Here is a 6,822-nt window from a genome sequence, read left to right as displayed (position 1 = left end):
CCTTCGTTTGCATATATGCTGAGGACTTGAAAACGACTGCTTTAATTTCCTAGTAAAGGGCAAGGACTGGCCATACAAGATAAGGGTTCGGATTTCATCACCGCTCTCTTCTTGCCCGCCTTAGGAAAATGAAACCAAACACGAACCTAAGCCTAAAATTTTGACTAGAACGAGACCTATAGGGTAAAGAGCTTAATAGTAAAGTCGTTCGAAAAATATTGGTTACTCTTTTGAGCATACTTCGAAGTTCATGATGGTTTCTGTGAGTTGAATGCGTGACTGCGCCGCCTTGTAATACCGGTGAGGCCTTGGGTATCAAAGCTCCAACGAGCTTCCCTCGACTCTATTCAACTTACTTTGACTCGGATTGATTCCAGAGAGGTTTTCTCAGATTGTAACGAGTTCCTTTTCGAAAGAATAGAAGTTGTTCTAGAAACAATCTAAGTGGAGCCATCATGCTTGTTGTTTGCTAGAAATCAATAGGTTTGATTTGGTTGAGTCAGCCTTGTTTTGTGATTGCATAGAATTCCCTACCTTATTCTTTTGCATGCCTGACCGTAAAAGAGACTCCCTAGGTAGATTTGTTAAAGAGAAACCTAGTAGTTCTAAGCGTCTCGATTACCTCAATTTAGAAAGCCCGATTCTTGAAGATTTCGTTTTTGAACGTCCGTTTGAGGAGAAAATCCCTGATATTCCAATAGTGCAAGAAATGGGAACTTTGAAAGCTTTGTTGAACCCTACTAGGACTACTCGTCCCTCGTGTATCAGGTTATCTGAAACTGAAGCAAATTATGAACTTAAGCCTGAAACCTTACAGTTGCTCCCAATATTTTTAGGGAAAGAAAATGAAAACCCCTATTTTCATGTTAGGGACTTTGAGGAAATTTGTAGTACCCTAAAAATTAGAAACCTTGATAATGATGCTTTGAAACTCAGGTTATTCCCCTTTTCCTTGAAAGATAAAGCCAAATCGTGGCTATATAGTTTGGCTTCCGGATCAATTGAAACATATGAACAACTTACATCTGCCTTTTTGAACAAGTTTTTCCTTAGGAACAAAACATCGTCTATTAGGACGCAAATATGCACATTTTCTCAACATGAGGGAGAATCCCTGTATAGGTATTTGGAAAGGTTCAATGATCTATTAGCCCAATGTCCTCATCATGGTTTAGAAAAGGTTAGGTTAGTTCAGATCCTTTATGAGGGTTTAGATTATCCCACTACAACCACAGTAGAATCTATGTGTACAGTTGGGTTTGAAAACCAAACAGTTGATGATGCGATGACATATTTGCATGAAATCGCCGAAAAGACCCAACAATGGGAAAGTAATAGGGGACCCCAGAAAACAATTCTTCTAGGCAGAGGAAACATTAATAGGGTGGAAGGAAACTTTGAATCAGATGCCAAAATTGTTGTTATAGCGAAAAGGTTAGAAGCTTTAGAAGTGGGTCACACTAGTGGTATATTAGAGCCTTTTTGGGAAGGCCAGAATAATGAAGAGCAAGCCAATGCTCTCTATAATAACACTAGATTCGATAACCGTCAGAAGTTTGACCCATATTCAGGAACCTATAATCCTGGTTGGAGAAACCATCCGAACCTTTCGTGGTTTAAGGGCCAGAGTCAAGGTCAGTTTAGTAATTCTAATGCTCCCTCAGGTTTTGGTTTAGATAAGAACTCTTCAAGTCAGTTTCAGAACTCTTCAGAGAATAGAATAACGAGCTTAGAGGAATCTCTTAGTATATTAAGAAAGAGCCATGATATGTTATCTTAGATCCAGGACATGTTATTAAAGAGCCAAGTTAGTTTTCAACAGGAAACCAAGCATAACTTTCAAACTAATGCTCAGAATCTTGCTAAGTTAGAACTTCAAGTCGGCCAAATATCCAAGACCTTAAGTGAGAGAGATAACGGAAGGTTCCGTAGTCATACTAATCCCAATCCTAGAGGAGTTCATGAAGTAGGTGCAAAACCATCGAATCAATTGAATGTTGTTAGAACCCTTAGGAGTGGCAGAGTAGTAGACAATCAAGTAACCATGCCCAATAATGAGCATACTGTAGTTCACCCTTCAGGACCAACCATAGATGAGGAGACTGATAAAGTTTCTGATGATGTTAATTCGGCTCTTGAAAGGCCCTATTTTATGCCTAAAGCCCCATTTCCACATCTATTAGTACCAACAAAGAGTGAATCCAACTTTAATGACATAATGGAGGTTTTTAGCAAAGTTACCATAAACCTTCCGTTACTAGAAGCAATTAGGAAACTTCCAGCTTATGCCAAGTTTCTTAAGGATATGTGTACGCGAAAGCGAAAGCTTAGTGTCCCTAAAAAAGCCTTTTTAGCTAGTCATGTAAGTTCGATCATTTAGAACCCCACAACTCCTAAATATAAAGACCCAGGTGCGCCTACCATTGCTTGTACGATATGAAAACACATGGTACACAAAGCTTTACTTGACTTAGGAGCCAGTGTGAACTTACTCCCATACCATGTGTACTTAAAGCTAGGGCTCGGTGAATTGAAACCTACCAAGATAACATTGCAGTTAGCTGATAGGTCTGTCAAGATTCCTTGTGGTGTGATAGAAGATGTTCTTATTGAGGTCGAAAAGTTTATTTACACAGTAGATTTATTGGTCATAGATACCCAACCTATCCCTGACCCAGAGAACCAAATACCTGTGATTTTAGGTCGCCCATTTTTAGCTACGTCTAATGCGATCATAAATTGTCGAAATGGTATTATGAATCTATCTTTTGGTAATATGACTATGGAGTTGAATATTTTTAATGTCAATAAGCTATATTCTGAGATAGATGACACGTGCATTGAAGAGGTGAACATGATAGGAACCTTAATTCAGGAGTCATTACCAAACCTCATATCGGAAGATCCATTAGAGAGTTGTCTAGCCCACTTTAACATGGATTTCGACGAAGATAACAACATTGAACAAGTGAATGCTATGTTGGATTCTATTCCTATGTTAGATACTGATAAATGGAAAGCTAGGTTCGAACCATTACTAGCTTTTGAGTCTACCTTAGTCCCTTGTTTAGAAGAGCCTCCTAAGTTGGACCCTAAATATGCATTCTTAGGGCCATCTAAGACTTTGCATGTGATTATAGCATCCGATCAGGACAGCAGGCCAGAAATCGTGCTTCAAGACAATAAAGAAACTCTAGGGTTGATCATATAGGATATGAAACATATAATTCCTACAGCTAGTATACCTCAAAAGAATTTAGAGGATGAACCACCTCATTATAATTCAGAGAAAGCAATTGACCTTTTTCAGGAACCTGATGGTCTAGAAATTAGGAATATTGTAACTAGTCTTTTTAGAGACACCAAAAATTCTAAGTTTGGGGGTAGTGATCGTCAATTATCCCCAGTAGAAGTCCCTAACTTGGGACTCGAGCCTACTGCATATGAGGTATCACTTGAGTCTATTCAGACTCCTCAACCCGATCCTCCTGATACTGTCCAGAAGGAAATCCAGCTATTAAAGTCCCGTTTTTCGGATGAACCTGTTTTTCAAGACACTCATATGAAGCCCAAATGGGTGCCCCAAATAAATCCAGTTGTCTTGCAAGAAACTTTCAATGAGGTTGTGCTCCTTATGTTATTTTTTCTGATCTTGTACAGTTGCTTCATATTAGTGGCAGTTTTATTTGGTTTTGATGACCCACAGTTATTTCGACTACTGATATATGATTTGAAAGGTAACTAGACATTTTATGAAACTTGATGTCTGGATGAAGACTTTAAACTTAGAACTTCTTGGGAGGTAACCCAATCTCATGCAACACGGTAATATCTTTCCTTAACTCTTTTGCTTCAATGGTAACAGTTTCTCCTTGTTCATGCTTTTAATTTCATCTTTAGAACATTGAGGACAATGTTAGATTTAAGTTTGGGGGTATGGGATAAACTTTTTAGTTGCATTAATAAACTCCAGAGCCTAGAAATTATGCCTATTAAGGATGACACAAACCAATCTAAGTGGATGGAAGCATTTTGATTGTAGGAATTGAGGAACCAATCTGATTAGATGCAACATCTAAAGAGTTTATTCATAAAAGCACAGAGCTCAGTTGTTAGAAATAACATGATAGTGATGAGTGCCAAATATTGTATATATTTATCCCTTTTTGTTGGCATTTAACTCATCTTTTGTGCAGTAATTCTACATTTTATCCCATATTCTGTATTTTCATTGTTTTCAAGAATAAATATTTTTCTTACTTAATTTTGCATTTTTAGGTAATAAATAAAGTCTGGATAACTTGCGGAGCGGAAAAGAGTTGAAGAGTGGTGAAAAGCCGGAAGAAATTACGCAAGGAAGCCGCAAAGAATGGAGCGCACGTCCAAAAAGCTAGGAATGGGCTCAAGGAGGAAGAATTGTTCTTAAAGAAGATATGGGCTTGGCATACCCAAGGACCAAAAACCTTACCCAAACCCATTTTCTATATCCATACCCGTCTCCATTCTCAACCGTTAGATTGGATCCAACTCATCATCCTACGGTCGCTCATTCATAGAGCATCAAAATCTGAAGTCTCTGCCAAACACCACAGCGCTTAAATTCCAAGCCTTCAGATTTGATCACATTTAGATCCAACGGTCGCTCCTATGCATGTGCATCAAATCGGAAATCCCTGCTTTACAACAAAGAACCTATATCTAATCTTCACCGTCTATTTCGTTGTATCTCTGCATCCGACGGTCGGTACTAGCCTCTTCATTTATCGCCGTTAGATCTACCAACCATCTTCACATCCAACGTGTTTCCTCGCTAGACATCAAAGTTTAATGAACTCGCCTCACACCGAAATAACCCTAGGATATATAACCAAAAAAAAACAAAAGAAACCCTAACATGTCTTCTCTTCTTCTTCTCTTTCTTCTCCCACTCCTCCACAGCCGTACACCACCTTCTCCATGTCCGCCACCACCTCTGTCACCACCATCTCTACCACCTAACCTCCACCAAATCACTACCAAACACCACATCATCACTCCCTACCTATCTAGACCCCTATTCCCTCCATCTCTCACGTTTCATCCATGAAACCCTAGGCGTGAGAGGTTGATGAAATAGGTGACCTAGAGATGAAATAGGAGCATGGGAAAGGTGCAAGAGACCAAGGAGAAGAATGGGTCGAAAGAAGAAGGGTCAAATCGCAAGTTTGGTGAGTTAATTTTGAAATTGAGGAAACCCTAATTTCAAAATTAGGGTTTCAAAATTTGGGAAATGTTGTGCTATAAATAGATGGGTTTGTAGAACGTGTGAGGGGTGTTCTTGGGCTAGCCGAGATTCCCCCAAAATTGGGTTAGTTTAGGTTTAATTTCAGTTCTTAAATTTCAATTAAATTTCAATTTAGGGTTTCAATTTTAATTTCAAGTTCTGTTAAATTCTGTCACTTTTTATTGCAATTTGTGTTTTAATTTTAATTTCCTGTTAGTGTTAAATTTTAATTCCCTGTTAATGTTAAATTTTAATTCCCTATTGTGTTTTAAATTTTAATTTTTTTACCTCAATTTTTGTTTCCTGTTTAGCAATGATTCTTGTTTTGTTAATGTTTGTTCCTTGTTAATTTTTGTTCCCTGTTTTGATAAATTTTTGTTTCCTGTTTGATACATTATACATATTTAGTTTAATTTTTAGTATCATGTTTAAGTGTCACTGTTAGTATTGTGTTAGTGTGACTGTTAATTCTCTAGGTTCATTGTTAATGTTAGTATTTTATCCCTCTTTAGTTCACTGTTAGTTGTTGTTCACTGTTGAGTAATGGAATGATAAGTTAAAACCTTTGAAGCATTGTGTTGATTGAGTAGTGGGGAGAAACTAGTGCTCACTAGTGACTTTGAGCAAACTGGTTCTCTTCCCACTCTAGTGTATGCCTAGGTTCTCATCATTGTTTTATCTTATAACTGTATTGTCTTCACACTCTTGCCTTTGGCTCACAGCCATTGTTTAGCTCTAGTATCACTGTTTTTCTTCACATTTTCACACACTGTTTTCCACCATTTTTCTCACTGTCTTTCTTTTGCTGTTTAGTTTTTAGTCTGTTTAATCTTTGCTGTTTTTGCCATTCTTTTGTTCTCTGGTTTGCTTCCAATTTGGCCTAGAGCCACTGTTTACACTCCTCTTTTGCTACTAAGCCACAAGCCCACAGTTCACTGTTAGCTCAATCCCATTGAGCTCAAAAGCCCAGAGCACAACTTGAGCTCACCAGAAGACCAAAACAAACCCCCTAAGCCCAAAACCCAAAAAGGCTTCATAAGTTAACCAACGACAATTTAGGAGCCCAAAATAGCTAGAACATTTCAAACACACCCAGTCTCTGTGGATCGACCCGTACTTGCACGAGCTACAACTGACGACCGTGCACTTGCGGTATTACTGTAGGCCCGCGTTTCATTTCGCCTCATTTTTATACATATCTCCGGACCTGCCAAGTTTTTTGGCGCCGCTGCCGGGGATTGGTGCTGTGTTTTTTCTTGTGTTTTATTAGCTATTTTTTTGCATTTCACTGCATAGCATTTGCATCTGCATCTGCTTCACTTCATTTGCTGTTGGACCTGCTGTTCTGAACCTGTTTTTCCTCTGCTGGGACGCCACTAAGGAAAAGAACCAAAGCCCAACTGGGTTTTTGCAACAATATCAGAGCAGCTGGGCTGTGCTTAAAAGGTAACCCATTTAAGAGAACCCGAATTGTGGGCTTCCAATTTTTTTAATTGTGGGCTTGTAATATTAAAGCCAATTTTTGGGCTTCTCTTATTTTCTGTTGGGTTTGTAATAAT

The 6,822-nt window shown here is 38.5% G+C and overlaps 1 pseudogene; it reads right to left on the bottom strand.

Moving 5' to 3' along the window:
* Positions 1 to 1,073: 1,073 nt before the first annotated feature.
* LOC113314570 lies at positions 1,074 to 1,173 on the bottom strand (annotated as a pseudogene).
* Positions 1,174 to 6,822: the final 5,649 nt, after the last annotated feature.

The sequence above is a fragment of the Papaver somniferum genome, chromosome 9, assembly GCF_003573695.1.
Source record: "Papaver somniferum cultivar HN1 chromosome 9, ASM357369v1, whole genome shotgun sequence".
Lineage (NCBI taxonomy): Eukaryota > Viridiplantae > Streptophyta > Magnoliopsida > Ranunculales > Papaveraceae > Papaver > Papaver somniferum.
The sequence above is the reverse complement of the archived record's forward strand: the minus strand, read 5'-3'. Positions and strand labels throughout refer to the sequence as shown.